The sequence below is a fragment of the Podarcis muralis genome, chromosome Z (genome assembly GCF_964188315.1).
Source record: "Podarcis muralis chromosome Z, rPodMur119.hap1.1, whole genome shotgun sequence".
NCBI classification, from domain to species: Eukaryota; Metazoa; Chordata; class Lepidosauria; order Squamata; family Lacertidae; genus Podarcis; species Podarcis muralis.
Window position 1 is genome coordinate 17207527 of NC_135673.1, and position 14162 is coordinate 17221688.

A 14162-nucleotide genomic window follows, 5' to 3' on the forward strand; every position below is an offset into this window, starting at 1 on the left:
GCAGCCATTTAATTTATCCAATCCTCTTTTAAAAGCCACCCAGGTTGGTGGCCACCACTGCCTCCTGTGGGAATGTTCAACTATGTGCTTCATGAAGAAGTGTTTATCTGTCCTGAATCTTCCACCATTCAGCTTCATTCATTCATTCATTCATTCAGCTAGTGTTATGAGAGAGTTTTCTCTCCACTGCCTTCGTGCCCTGCATGATTTTATAAACTTCAATCATGCTGCCTCTTGCTCGCTTTTTTTCCAAACTAAAAAGTCCCAAACAATATCCCTTTGAGGTGGGGCGACCAGAACTCTACACTGTATTCCAACTGTGGCCACACCATTGATTTGTAGAATCGGCATTATGATATTGGCAGTTTTGTTTTCAATACAGCAACAACAGTCTGTGGGAGGCAGTGAGAGGCACAGTTAAGCGTGTGCGGACGTCAAGTCAATTGGCCAACTTTATTTTATTATGATATCTTCCCCCTCCCCCTCCCCCCCACCGGCCAATGACTTTATTACAAGCCTCCTGCTTTTCTCCTTCCTGGTATTAATATCTTTTCCTTGGAACCTTCTGCAGATTCTTTGTGTCGTTTTTGAGACAGCTGTTCAGATGAACCAGGGAGGAGGAATGCAAGACAACTGGCTCTGTGGTTTAGAGCTCTGTAGCCAGGTCACCAAGATATGAGCTACTGTCTGCGTCTGCCTGGATTCCAATAAGGAAGAAAAGTGGGAGGCATCTAAAGAGACTGGTGTGGCTGCATATGGAGCTTCCAGATGAACTGAGATTTAAGAAGGGCACGTGCAAGAAATGGAAGAATGGGGAATTCATGGAGGAGAAGTTTACAGGAGTAGCCAATAGTAGTTTCAGGGAGAAGGTGAGGTGAGAATGAGCTCAGGCATGCAAGAGAGGCTATAATTAATAACAAGGGTTACATCAGCTATGTTTGAAGCAGGAGGAAGAACAAGCAAGTGGTGGGTCCTCTGCATGGAGAAAACAGAGAAATGCTCTTGGGTGACATAGATAATATGGAACTACACAACACCTACTTTTTCTCTGTCTTCACCCAAAAGGAAAGCGGTGCCCAACCTGGTGATAACAGAATAAACAAGGTGGTCAGGGAACACCTGACTACTTTGAATGAATTCAAATCTCCAGCTCCTGATGAGCTGCACCCAAGCAGCGGCGTAGCGTGGGTTGTCAGCACCCGGGGCAAGGCAAGTAATTTGCGCCCCCTAACCCGTGGATTTGCGCCCCCTAACCTGTGGATTTGCGCCCCCTAACCCATGGATTTGCCCTAACCCCAGATGTTGCGCCCGGTGCGGCCGGCCCCCCTGCACCCCCCACGCTACGCCACTGCACCCAAGGGAACAAAAGGAGCTTGTGGATGGAATCTCATACCTGTCAACTGCCCCAGAAAAACAGAGAAACCCCATTTCCCCCCATCAGAGTACGGTGACCATTTTGGGCACCTTGTTCTCATGCAGTTTGGGGCTGAGATCTTGCTCCAAAAAAGGTGCCTTTTCATGTCTGCAATATTGCACAGTTTCCCGAAACATGCTTTTTGGGTGCTGTGACCCCCCAAAATGCTTTTTTGGGTCCACATTCTCGCACGGGTCACCTGGAAGATGGTGTCCCAAATTTGGGCCACGTTGTGTTGGATGGTTTGTAATCTTAAAGCCACTGTCTATCATCTTTGATAATTCTAGGAGATTAGGTGAGGACTGGAGGAGTGCAAATGTTTCCATCTGCAAAAAGGGGGGGAAAGAAGACCCAGTTAATTACTGAGCGGTGAGCTTGACATCAATACCAAGAAAGGTCCTACAACAGATAATTAAACAGCCAGTCTGTGAGCAGTGTAAGAGCTGTTTGACAGTAGAACAGACTCTCATGGGATGTTGTGGACTCTCCTCTCTTGGAGGGTTTTAAGCAGAGGTTGGATGGTCATCTGTCATGGATGTTTTAGTTCCTGCATTGCAGGGGGTTGGACTTGATGACTCTTGGGGTCTCTCCCATCTCCACAATTCTATGGTTCTGTGATTTCTCAATATATTTTTAAGATACCGAGGAGGAAGACAGAGACATAGGAAGCTGCCTTATACTGAGCCAGACCATTGGTCTGTCCAGCTGTGTATTGTCTACACCAGGGGTCTGCAACCCGCGGCTCCAGAGCCGCATGTGGCTCTTTTACACCTTTGCCGCAGCTCCGGGGCGGATAGTAGCGAGGGGAGGAGGCACATTGTGCGCCCCGACACTCCCCACTGTGGCGGGCGCTGTTCTGGCTGTGACGTTGCATGGGGGCGGTGCGTGCGTTAGTCACGCACCGTCCCGATGTCACCTTCCCGCCCGCCCGCCCGCCTGCCCGCCTGCCCGCTACATTGTAAGGGGCATGTACGCTGGTCACTGCATTGAAAGAGGGCGTGTACGCTGGTCACTGTTTTGAAGGGGAGTGAAGAACACACACACACACAAAAGGTAACTTGTTAATTTAACATTTATTTCTATGAGGAGGAGTAATTCTGAGGGGTCAAACAAAGAAATAATAAAAAAGTGACAAAAAAGTTATTTTTATAATGACGAGTTTTGCGGCTCCCAGTTTTGTTTTTCTTCGGAAACGGGTCCAAGTGGCTCTTTTTGTCTTAAAGTTTGCAGACCCCTGGTCTACCCTGACTGGCAGCAGCTCTCCACAATTTCAGATAGGGTGTCTCTCCCAGCCCTGCTTGGAGATGCCATGGGGGATTGAACCTGGCACCTTCTGCATGCAAAGCAGGTGCTCTTCCACTGAGCCATAGCCCTTCCACAAGACAGCACTTTGTTATAAAGTGGCAGGATTTTATTGCCTGTAAAAATGTGGTTTTATCACCAAATACAAGTTACGAGCTTGCAATGCCTTAATGATTAATTAGGTAACATAAGCATTTCAAGACAGATATATACATATTTTCATTCTGGGACAGTTTTCTTGGAAAGTGTGCTATTTATATTGTGATTATTATGGAAAGGGCTGATTTAAGTATTTACTTCCTAATGTTAATTCTTTATTTTCTCAGGGCCAAGTGCTTTATGACTTCATTGCTTTCTTCTGTTATAAACAGTGCTGTTCTCTTCTTCTTTTGCTATGGAATTATGCATGTTCTAGCAATACATAATAAATTTAAAAACAAACTAGCCAACAGCACAAACTCCTTGTCTCTCACACACAAATACGGAGTGGGGATGTGGGGGAGAAAATTGATTTCTCTGTCATGGCGTCTGCACAGAGCCAATTCAGAGTGACAGCAGGAATCATTGCCCTCTCTCTGAGTGGGCACATGGAAACATGGGTGCTTCCAGATTAGGGATAGGGGAGAAATTCAACTCAGTTTGTATTTAAATACAATCCTACCAAATATGCACTTTTTGAAACAATTCACAAACTGAAACACAGCCATCCTTTGAAAATTAACAGTGCAGTTCTCCAACTAAGTAATATATATGAAACTGGATACGCTGCATAAGAATGAACTCAATTCAAGGTCCTCACTCTGGTGTTTAAAGCCAGAAATGACTCAGGTCACAAATACCTGAAAGACAGTCTCCTTCTCTCCAGACCCTCTGATGTGCTGAGATTCAGAGGGGACCCCCTTGGTAGCTCCTTCAAGGCTTGGGGGGAGTGGTGGTCAGGGAGATGGCCTTCTCTGAGTTGGCCCCTAAGCCATACAACTCCCTTCCCAAAGATGCGTGTCTGGCACCTTCATTGTATACCCTCCCACGTTTCTCTGATAATAAAAGGAACGTCCCATTCCATAATGATACCCCACACATCTTGCTGGGTTGTCCCAGCCACTCTGGGCAACTTCCAATACAGTGGTGCCTCGCAAGACGAAATTAATTCGTTCCGCAAGTTTTTTCTTCTTGCGAGTTTTTCGTCTTGCGAAGCACAGTTTCCCATAGGAATGCATTGAAAATCAATTAATGCGTTCCTAGGGAAACTGCTTGCCAGGCTGGCGGTGCGGAGAAGGGCTTTTCTCCCCACCGCAAGCCTTCAGGACAGGTACGGGAACAGAGGGGAAGGCGCGCAGTGCTTTCCCTCTGTTCCCGGGGCTTGCGTGGGAGGAGGGTTTTTCCTCCCCACCGCCAACATTCAGAACAGCATTCTGAAGGTTGGCGGTGGGAAGGCAAACCCTCCTCCCACCCCAAGTCTTCAGGAAAGCCATCCGAAGCCGGGCGGTGGGATAAGGTGTCCCCCCCCCCCCCCCGCCCGGCATCGGAGCTTCGTTCCGATGGCGGGCGGCGGGAGAAGGTGTCCCCGCCCCCCCGCCCGGTATCGGAGCTTCGTTCCGATGCCGGGTGGCGGGAGGGGGTCCGAGGACAGTGGGGAAGACACGCTGCGCTTCCCCGCTGTCCCGGAGATTTCCCTATGGGCTTTCGTCTTGCGAAGCAAGCCCATAGGGAAATTCGTTTTGCGAAGCGCCTCCAAAACGGAAAACCCTTTCGTCTAGCGGGTTTTCCGTCTTGCGAGGCGTTCGTCTTGCGGGGTACCACTGTACATATAAAAACTCAAGAAAACATTAAATATTAAAAAAACCTTCCCTATACAGGATTGCCTTCAGACAGCTCAGGGGTTGGATAACTCCATACCTTCCACCATTTCTCCAATGAAAATAGGGACATCCTCAGGAAAAGTGGGACATTCTGGGATCAAATCATAAACCGGGACGGCTTCTCTAAATCAGGGACATCCCTGGAAAATAGGGGCACTTGGCGAGTCTGTTATTGTACAGTTTCCAGTGAATGCTGAATGCATATCACTTTGACCTGGGCCTTTGACGCTTGAGGTGCATATTTTTAGAACCCACCTTATTTTTATGATGGCAAGTTGCTTTGAATTATTTTTAATAATTGTGTTTTAATTGTTCTTGTGCAAAGTTCTTGAACAGGTGGTCACAGGGCGTATCCAGATGTCCTAGGAGGAAACTGATTTTCTAGATCCATTTCAATCAGGGTTTAGGCCCAGTTTTGGTACAGAAACTGCTTTGGTCACCCTGTAGGATGACCTGTAGGCACCTGCAATGCGTTTTATGTAGGGCTGCCTCTGAAGACAGTTTGGGTATGGTCTGTTCACAAAAGGTATTTAGGCATTACCCAACCCTGGGAGCTGATGCAAGGTATGTGTGTTTGAAAACAAGTCCTCCTCTCACAGAGAGGGTTGTCTGTCTTGCTGCTGCTGGCTCAACCAGGCTTAGTCATCTGGGGGTCTTGGGGTATGAAACAGTGTCAAGGGTTGGAGAGACAGCTCACATTGAACACTCTCCCTCACGGCCGAAAAAAGAAAATAAAAAAATTACTGCCATGGAATTGTTGTGTTTGTATTGTGTCTTTTTAAATAACACTGGAAGAGCCTGACTGCTGGATCAGGTCAAAGGGGTCCCATCTGTATGATGATGATGATGATGATGATTTATTACTTATTATTTATTGCCTGCCCACCCTAAGGTCCCAGGGTGGGTTGCAACAATTTAAAGACAACATTAAAAGTATTTTTTTTAAACTTACACTCACCAAAAATACAAAAAATATCTAATAACAATAACAATAACATCTAATAAGAAGTAACGAAATTTAATACAATTGCTTATATTTAGATTTCCAACCTTTCTGCACTTGAAATGTTAAAAGCGTGGGAAATTGCATACAAAAAAATAACATTATATTAGGAGTATATCGAGAGAAAACCACGCATGGAAAATACATATGATCATTCATTCAAGGCTTAAAAAAAGAAATGAGTTGAACAAAATTGCAGGGATGGGCAGTGGGGGGAGGGGGAGTAAAATGGACAGACGTGTCTACCTGTACCTCCAATTGGCAAGGAACCCTTATCGGTTGATGACTCTTGTGAAGAGCCAGTTCCATCTGCAAGCCTCTCCCCACCTCTCCACCTCTCCTCCAGAGCAATAAAAAATGCTATAGTTCTCAGAAGCTAGGAAACATTCCACTGGGCTTTAAAAAATAATAATAAAAATAAAAATTCACAGCTGCAGACCTGGACACAGTGCTGGGATGTTGCCAGTGGTGATGCATGAAGTTAAGGGGGTGGAGAGAAGACGGCGGGGTGGGGTGGGGTGGGGGGAGAGGGGAAGCCTAGCAGGTTTGTGCACATGTTCTAGCAATTACTGAAAATGGGTCACTTAAAAAAAAAAAAGTTGCTATCCCTGGGGAAGACAGGTGGCTGGCTAGGAGAACTGGGGTCACAAAGCCTTTGTACTGGATGCAGCTCTGAGAGAGGGAGGGAGTGACCACAGGAGGTGGCCTGTGGTGCAGACGCTGACCCCACAAATCCCAGCATCTTGTCACCCTGCACTTCCAGGGCTTCAGAGGTCACACCATACACCTGCAGCCCACTGAAAACACTGGGCTTCTCTCAGAGGGTCCCGGGAATGGCAGTCCCCCCCCCCCGCCCCCAGTGAACTTACTATTCCCAGCACATACTCAAGCAAACTACAGTTCACAGGTTTCTTTGGGAGCAAGCCAAGTCCTTTAGATGGGAGGACGTGAACAGAGGATTAGACATACTCATTGAGAACAGGCCATATAACAGGGCAGAGCATCTTTTTTTGCATGCAGAAGGTTCCTGGTGTGATAGCCAGCATCTCCAGGTAGGGATGGGTATGTTCCTTGCCGGAAAGAGAGCCTCTGCCAGTCCTTGTATACAATATGGAGCTAGGTGGACCAATGGGCCCCCCCATGCACAAGTTCCCCATACCATATTTTTGATATGTGTGTATATGTATCTCTCTCTCTCTCTCTGAACACACACACATACATGGTAACTACAGTTTCATGGCTAGGTTTTAGCTTCTCCCATTGCTAGTCGCTCCTTGTATCAAGCCGCACCTGCATCCTCATTGCTGTTTTATTAGCCACATAAATAGTCGCCTTCCAACATGTGGCCACTCTGAGTGGCGCATTAGCGGAACACCTGTCCCTCCTCCCCACCTCGTCTGAAATAAGCCTCTTTAAAATGTTCCTTCCTTATTGCTGTTTCCTTCTCCTTTCCTCCAAGCTTTCCATTGTTCCAGCCTTCTGCTCTTTATTCCCATTTGTTTTAGCTTCTGTTGTTGTCAAAAACGCTTATAGGTTCTATTTAATGCTTATACCCCTAGAAGCTCTCTGATGAGGGCTGCACGGTTGCATTTTTATGTATATAGGAAGATAAAGCCAGGACTTGTAGCAGAGCAAGGTGGTAGAATTTTAAGGGGGAAGAGTGGGCTACTTCAGGCTGAAAGTGGAGGATTGCTTGCTCCATGTAAAATCTCTCTGTGGTTACAAAACCTAAACTCAGCTAGTTGGCTGTTGTTGGGCCAGACCAGGGAAGTGTGGAACTTCAGACCTGGGTGCTGAATACAGTCCTTTAGACTTGGGTCATAAACATAAGTGCTCTGCTGGATAAGGCCAAAGGCCCATCTAGTTCAAGATCCTATTCCCACAGTGGGAAAGCCCATAAGCAGGACCTGAGCACAAGAGCCCTTTCCCCTTCTGTGGTCTCTAGCAACTGGTATACAGGAGCATTGTTGCCTCCCATTGGTGGAGGCAGAACAGAGCCATTGCAGCCCATAGTCATTGATAACCTCTTCCTCCTCCCCTTCCTCCAATCCTTTTTTAAAGCTGTCCAAGTGGGGGGCTGTCACTGCCTCCTAGGAGAGTGAGTTCTGCAGTTAAACTCTACACTGCATGAAGGACTTTCTTTTATCTTTCCTAAACCTTCTAACATTCATCTTCATTGGATGTCAATGAGTTCTCGCGGGATGAGAGAGGGAGAAAAACTATTCTTTATCCACTAGTCTCTCCTCATCCCTTGAGACTCTCTCCAACTCAGAGTAGACCTGTTGAAATCAATGGACCTGAGCAACTCATGCCCATTAATTTCAATGGATCTACTGAAATTCCAGCAGAAATAACATTGGATATAGGCAACCCAGTCCCTGAGAATCCTGGGAAATGTAGTTAAGAGTGTTGAGAATTGTCGCCATGAGAGGGGCAAGCAACAGTTTCAAGGATCTTTGGGAGCCATTTGCCTTCAATGTGCTTTAAATGTATGGTGTTTTATGCAGCCATGATTTACAACAGCGGACCCAGCTGGGGTGCCATGGATCTTGTTATCTGGCTAACTTTGCTTGGCACTTCCTCCTACATTCGGAGTTGGCGAGGAGGGATATTCAGAGATAAACATAACCCCCAGGGATACAATTTCCTGTCCAGTTCCTTTTTAGCTTTTTTGAGTTAATTTCAAGGCTGTAATTACAATCTTGGTCTCTCGCTGGTGCTGAACTTGCAGATGATGTTTGCTGGTCAGTGTGAGGCTGACCCCTCCTTTTCATGGGCTATCTGAGGATAATCTTCTCTTCACAGCATCTCTGTTGTTTATCTGTTCCTGGAGGCCATGTGCCTCCTATATGCTTTCGACTCCAGTTAAGTATTGTTCTGAAAACTGCAAGGGGGAAAAAGACAGAAAAGTGAAAAGGAAAGATCTCCCTCTTCAGCATTCTGCTTCTTGGTTACTTGATTAGTCAGATCTGTCAAATATCAGGCATTTTACCTGCTCATTCTATAGTTTTGTCTTGGGCTTGCTATCGGGTATTTTATTGAATGAGGCTGTAATCCAGCTGTAACTAACACCACTCACTAGAAACTGCAGAAGGGGAGAGGTGCTATTGTGCTTGGATCCTGCTTGCTGGTTTCCCATTGGACTAGATGAGCCATTGGCCTGATCCAGTAGGGCTCATTTTATCTTCTTATGTTCAAAATGATCTGGCCCATCAGATTCACCCAACAAATCACCAGCTTCTTGCAAACAAACATTTATAAATAAACAGTGAGCACCCAAAGGTCAGGTTTTTCATGTCCCACACAGGTGTACCTTATATGTGTGGGAGGAAAATATGAATCCCTGTGACCCACATGTGTGAGTTAAATAACAAAAGAATTGGCTGGGTGCCTGGATTCAACACAGGGGGCTTTGCACAGTCTCCAGCAGGAGAGAGTCCCAATAGCAGAGTTTGAACACACAAAATTCAAGCAGCAGTATAATGTGGGAATTTGGGCTGTTGAACCATTTTCATATCTTGTTCATTTGCATACAGAATCCCCCTCCACGTGCCTCTCTTGGCATGAACAGACCATACACTGTTAAGTAAGTTTAAAATGATTTACTTACAAAATGTTCCAAATGGCAGATTTATGCATTTATCCAAGCAGTAGCAAAGAGAACACAGGCAGAATACTCTTGGATAGAAAAGACAAAGAGATAGCTTCAAACATGTGCTCTAAGCTAAACACTAGCTTAAGCACATCTTCCTTGATCAGTTACATGGCATAGAGAGAGCGTGAAAGAGAGAGAGCAGAAAGAGAAGGCTTCACTTCCTCTCTCATCCAAGAAAAGGGGCATGGCTAGCTGAGTCTAGGAATATAACTCTGTAGTCTTAACCCCTTCATGCACTAACTAGCACTCACACATAGTTATGTTTGACTGCAATTTCCCACAATCTGTCTTTGTTTCACCTTCCTTTCTCTCAGTGTTACAAGCACCCGGGTAGTAAATAACATCTGCTTGCAATTTCTTGCTCCTTTGCAAGAAGGGAGAGGGAGATGCATAGAACCATCATGCTCTGATTGTCTGCCTGTGATTAATGACACACCTGTTCAACAGCCCAGCCAGCCCAGAGCATCCATCCAGGGCAGGTAGGTCATTAATCACATTGTGTGGAGGGAGCTGCATTGATTTACTGGAAGCAGAGAAGCTGGCAGCACCTTCATGTTCTTTTGCCTTGGCTCACAGAGTCTGCCTCTGTAACATTTTGGAATCTGGAACTGGTTACTTTAGGGACGCTCTGAATAACAGCCACAGATTTCTGCTCCTTACATCAAAACCACCTCTTTACTCTGTTGCTGAGGAGTGTCTCAAACAGGCTGTGAGTTTGAGAATGTTACTGCTTTGTATCATCGTCATCAACAACATGATGCAACTAAGTGGGCAAATGTTGGCCCTGGCAGCTTATTGCAATAACATTGTGACATTCAGAACTGGGTACCCTGAGTTCAAGGGTGTATATAGGCGTTGGCAATGTTGTCCCCTGCCAAGAATGCAGGTCCAAGCCCAGTGGGGATGCAAAAATCACATCTCTCCACTCTTGCAAGAAGTGGCTAGGGGCCTGCCCACCCATACATGCACTCTCCTGACCACTTATCCACTGCTCTGCAGGGGATGGAGGGAGTGCCAATACAACTCCTTGCCAAGGATGCAAGGAAGCCTAGCTTTCCTTTTCCCTCCTCCTCCCTGTTTCCTTTTGTGCTGTACTTTTTAGATTGTAATTCCAAGGTCTGTGGAGAGGGGGGGGGCTCTGGGAGTCTTTTTAGCTGAAAAGTGGGGTGAAGAAATGCATTAAATAAACCAAGCAACCTGCAATTGCCCATGGAAAGTAAGCCTCACCCCTAAGGTTTTTCTGTTAAGCCAGAGACTCGTTTACATGTTACCCTGAGCACAGGGCCAGGCTGTCTCTCCACATGTACAAGCATCTACATGAAAAGTGTGTACACTTGCTGATGTGTACAACTGTTTGTTACCAGAGGCAGCACTTGTTACACATTTTATTTTATTTTTTTTAAAGATATTTATTGAAATTTTCCACTTAGTACAATTTAAAAAAATCAAAAAAGAAAAAACAAAAAAGGTTAAAAACACATAAAGTTTACAATCCTTATTTTTCTATAACATATTTCCCTGACTTCCCCACCCCTCCCCTTCTTGTATTCCAATTCAAATTATTAGTTCAACAAGTTCTTATCCCCAATTCTTAACCTTTTTCTATTTAGTTCATTTAAAAAAAAAACCAATTTTACCTTATAAACATCAATATTTATACCTCAATTCTCATTCTTAAAACTTTTCCCCCCCCCAAAGTCGACCCAAATTCCCTTCCACAACTTCCCCAGTTTTCATACAAATAGCAAAACAAAATAAAAGCAAAAACAGATTATACTTATGTGCCCTTTGGATCCCCAAACTCCACCCCCCCTTTCCCGGTTTCAATCCCCAACAAATGTCTATCAATCTTCTACTATCAGCCTGGAGATCTCACGTCTAAGACTCTTAATTCTCTCTCAGTTCCTCTCTGCCGGTTTTTTTGATAGTCCTTGATATTAAACACCAGATCTCAGAGAAGCTCTAGCCAAATGGGATCCATGTTTCTTCCAGCCAGACCTCCATCTTTAAAAATGGAGCCTGAATCTTGTTTCTTGCTCCTTTCAAGTCCAAATGTCCCCAAAGCTCCCACTTGTTACACATTTTAACCATATGTGTGCACACACAGATTTCACACTTGCTGAACATCATGTGTGAACACATCTCCTGAAATTCAGAAGCCAAGATCAAGGTGTTACTATTAGTATATGAAGCCCTGAACAACTTCAGGCCAGTTTACCTATTCAGTTGCCTTAACCCATATACACCCATTCGACTGCTTCAATCTGCAGAACTAGCTATTACAGGTGCCATATACAGTGGTACTTCGGTTTACGAACTTAATCCATTCTGGAAGTCCATTCTTAAACTGAAACCATTCTTAAACAGAGGCGCGCTTTCCCCAATGAGGCCTCCTGCCGCTTGTGCCCTTCCACCGGTCAGATTCCGTTCTTAGACCGAGGTAAAGTTCTCAAACCGGGACACTATTTCCGGTTTTGCGGAGTTCGTAAACCGAATCGTTCTTAAACTGGACTGTTCTTAAACTGAGGTACCACTGTATAGTCATTCTGCATTTGAAGGAAAACCATCTTTTAGTGTGGCACACTTTGGAACTCCCTGGCTATTGACATCAGGCAGGTGCATTTGCTGTACTCTTCTGGTGCATGCTTATACATGTGCAGAGACACCCTGTCCCTGCTGAGAGGCAGTGACTGGCTGTACTCTTTCTGGTTCCTGCTAAAAACATTCCTGCTTAGACAATCCTACCCAGATCTTTAGAAAGTTGGTGTGAGTTTTGATCTGTTTTTAGTCTATTGCTATTTTAACTTTTTGAATGTCCTGCAGGCACTGTAACCACTACACCAAACTGATCATTATATTTCATAGACTGGCATTGATTATTTTAGTTATACTGTGTTTCGGGGTTCTAATTATTCATTTGGTTTATTCAGTGTTATTTTTCTAGAAAATGATGTGCCGGAACTCAATGGTGCCCATCCGCGTGGTGCCAGAATGGAGTTCCGGCGAGTTCCGGCTGGAAAAAAGCCCAGGTTTTATTATTTACTGCTGGTTTTAGTCTTCATTGCCTCCGTCCAACACACACTTTGCACAGGAGTAAGTCCCATTGAGCTCAGTGGGGCTTACTTCTGAGTAGACACATACAGGATTGCACCCTCTGCTTTGTTGAATATTATTTTACCCTGCAATCTGCTTTGAGTGGGCTATGGCTCTTAAAGGTGGCCTGGAAATATTATAGTAAGAAGTTTCACAGCTTCCCCGTGGGCTTGATGGTATATCAAATTATTTCTGACCAGTGATTGCTCAGCAGATCAATGTGCAAAAGGCTGCATTTAGGTTCCAGAACATGGTTTTGCATCATAAGAACACAAGAACAGCTTGCTAGATGAGACCAGTGATCCATCGAGTCCAGCATGCTGTTCTTACAGTGGCCACCCCATATACCCCAATGTGGCTCCCCCCCTTCAATCTCTCCCCGAATTCCACTGCAACAGGCCTCCCACCCTCCATGATCAATTTACTGAGTCAACAGAGACAAAACTGGCAGCCTTTGTGGTTTCACTTGCCTGGAAACCTGATTGATTCCTGCCGGTGGTACGGAGGTGATATCGATTTGGCTGGACTCTGATGGCAGGATTAGCTTTTGCCTCGTAGACACATCTTCAGGCACAAACATTCTCTAATCCTTTAAACACACACACACACACACACACACACACACACACACACACACACCCCCTCATCCAGCAAGCCCGACTGCAGGAAACTGGCTAGCTGTGGTTGGCGGAACAATTGTGGGTTTGTGGGGGGGGGGGGACGGGACCGGGAGGGAAAGCACCATGACTGTAATGCACAGTGGTGGTGCTGGAGGAGTGCTGAGCCGCTGAAGAGAGGCATCTCAGGGAGACTGCAGAGCTCCTAGCCCATCTGCCTGACAGCTATAAAACTGACTCAAGTTGACTTGGGATAACCGCTAAGCAGCCTCCTCCTTGCTGGAAGCTGAAGGCTCTTGGCTGCCCTTTTGAAGTCTGAGGAGAGGGGTGGGGGAGAAGACGGGAGGAGAGAGAAAGTGTGTGTCTGCAATTTCTGCACCTCCTCCTGCTCTGCTCCCTCTCAGTTTCGCCCCAGTCCTCCACCGACCAGAGCCTGTTGCACCTGGACCCTTGCAGCATCTTTTTCCCCCCCTGCACTTGAAAAAGCAAGCATCTGGCTGTCTGGCTGGCTCTCACATTCTCCAAGGTAGGTTTTTTTCTTTTTTTCTTTTAAAAAGAAACTCAAATTTCCTTTTTCTTTTGCTTGTTGGTGTGTGTGTGTGTGTTTCATGTTTAATTGCACCCACTTCACAGATTCCAAACACACACACACTTTCCTGCTAAATGGCTTTCAGGGGAAAACATCTTTGCATTTTTGGTTGAGACAGAGCTTTTCTCTAGGTGCTGTGTGAGGCAGGAGGCTGTTATATAATACGAGTGTAGCGATCCCAGAATGGGCAGCCACCTTGACTTTTTCCCTTCTGTGTCCTGCTAAGTGCATTTCCTTGGAAAGTCTTCCCTGCCCCCAAATAACCAAAGCCAGAGAGGCATTTTGGAATCAATGTTCTGCTGATGGAGGTTTTCTTATTTAATATATATAGAAGTAGGAACAATAGGCTTTTTTTTTTCTTCTCTTCCCCTCCTTCTCTAGTCTTTTGGACTGAATGAAGAATAATTATTTGGCTGGCTTTGGACCAGAGGTGGCTTGAAGCTCTAATGAAAACCAAGTGCTCTGGGTAGGTTTCAGCCACCTGTCCCAAGGATGTGCAGTCAATAATTTTGGGGATTTAAATTTAATTGGTATGGATTCTGAGCTTTGGGAAACCAAGTGCAGTGAAGCCCACAAACTCTCCTTTCTTGGACATTTTGAAGCAGAGGTTGGGTGTCCACCTGCCAGGCA

General features: G+C 45.6%; 1 protein-coding gene across 1 annotated transcript in view; it reads left to right on the forward strand.

Moving 5' to 3' along the window:
- The first annotated feature begins 13341 nt into the window (after nucleotides 1–13341).
- ADAMTSL2 (ADAMTS like 2) overlaps nucleotides 13342–14162 on the forward strand; it is a 39228-nt gene continuing 38407 nt past the window's right edge. The window contains exon 1 of the mRNA XM_077922194.1: nucleotides 13342–13469. The gene's annotated coding sequence lies outside the window, so the exon portion shown is untranslated. The remainder of the gene's footprint in view (nucleotides 13470–14162) is intronic.